Below are 1,928 nucleotides of genomic sequence, written 5' to 3'. Positions count from 1 at the left end.
GCTGATCCACCGACGAATGCACAGAACGGTGTATCCTCTGGGTAATACCTAGCCAGTCGTTTGTGAGACGGGTCGGTGTTTTTGACGTCTGTCCAAATGAGACGAGCGACGTGATTGGCTCGTCGGGACCCAATGGAGAACAAATCCAAAGCTTGTCGTGTTCCTTGTATCTACCTTGCTCGGCGCGTCCCCCAACCTTGATCTGACAAGAATACTTGTGTGGTTTTCTGAGCCAGTACTTCCGTTCGGGCAGTACTGATGCCATGTCGCCTTTTATGCGCGACCGACTACTACCTCTAACACATTTCTACAGTGCCTTAACAGCGCAAACAAACCACGGTTTTTTGACAAGAGTGTCGATCCCACACAAACGCTGTTCCTTTTCGAGAGGTGACTATCTGTAACAGAATGCATCGGAAAGACACGATAACCCCTGGATATACATAGTTTCTTAAGCTACTGCAGAGGAGAACGAACGCTGTGCGTGTGTCGCAGAACATGTATAGTCGATGACGCGAGCGGTACAGTAGAAGGGGGATGCTACCGAGGACAGGCAAAAGCCTCCGGCATCGTTCCAGAAACGGAGGTTCTCATGATTTACAACGGAATCTGCTGCAGGTCTCGAAGGTTATTCAGTGACTTACAAAAGCAACAACACACTCGCGACTACAGCATATGGCATGAACAAAACACGGCTCGCAGATCCAGACATCGGGATGCTTTGTTCACTAGTCATCCACCTTGCCTGAGTGCCTAGAAGCACGAGTCTCTTCCTAGAAATCTTCCCTAGCCCTTCGGACGGGCGTTTAGGGTATACAAATCGATCCATTCTGACTGACGCCAAACCCGAAGACGCGGTGGAAGTCCACACCTCCACTGCACGTATGCTTGAGAAAATGATTGGTCATATCACCCAAAGTTGTGGCAGTCAGAAAAAGAGCGGGAACATGTGATGGGCAACAAACTGGACAGAAGACTAACGACGGTACAAAAGCTCCAGGGATCGCAATGTCGCTGCCGGCCGAATAACCTTCGTTTTTGAACAACCTTCTTGGTCCCGCACGCCCAATCGGGACTCCACCCGAACGGTCGTGTTCGTTTCCTGAATCCACCGTGGAGTTTCCATAAATGCTCTCAGAGCTCTGAACTCTCCACAGGGCTGTAAGGGACCGTGAAAGAGCCCCTCGAACTGGTTGCACAGCTCTTTACCCTCCTTTGCTATGGTGTTCTGGCCTATTCGTCTGGCACACCTCCAAATTCTACCTGGAGCGACAGAGCGGCAACAACACCGCCTCACCGTGCATGAGGTCTCTACTAACTATATGGTGAGCGAGCCATGCGTCGTTGTTCATTCGACTGCCTTTGTCTGGCATGTTGAGCGGCCGGCTGGCCCCAAAAAAGTCGAGACCTGACCGTCTAGATTCCCGAACGTTGAACCCTTCGGCCTTTCGAACCACCTTCGCGTTTCCCCGATGCCCCCGGTTTGTTCGTTTTTTTTCGCGTGAATGACGCGCGCATTATTTCTCTAACTGCCCTCCGCGCAGGTGTGGCATTCATGACTGCCGAACTCTATCTGGTTGTCCGGCTTTGGCGACCACTTTTGCGGTCTTCTGTTTATAAGCGCGTCTCCAAAACAACTTCGTGCTTGGCGTAACGCTGGTTCGGGTCTCGACTCCCATCCGCGCTGTTATCGAAGGTGTCTTCTGCGGTTTGAGGCGCAAATGAGCGCCTGCTTGTCATGTCTAGGGACTGAAAAAGAAACACTCTCGGAGTTTCGTTGACACTTCATTCAAAAGGATGTCCCGTGTCCTTCAACCGTGCAATTTCCTCGAATGTGGATATGCCGTGTAAATCGGTTTCTCCTCATCATTGCCTCGTTCCCTGCTTGCTGTCTGTGTACCGCGAAAGACACCGCCTCGCCTGGAGAG

This window comes from Toxoplasma gondii, chromosome VI, assembly GCF_000006565.2.
Source record: "Toxoplasma gondii ME49 chromosome VI, whole genome shotgun sequence".
In the NCBI taxonomy this organism is placed as follows: Eukaryota; Apicomplexa; class Conoidasida; order Eucoccidiorida; family Sarcocystidae; genus Toxoplasma; species Toxoplasma gondii.
This window is presented reverse-complemented; position numbering follows the sequence as displayed.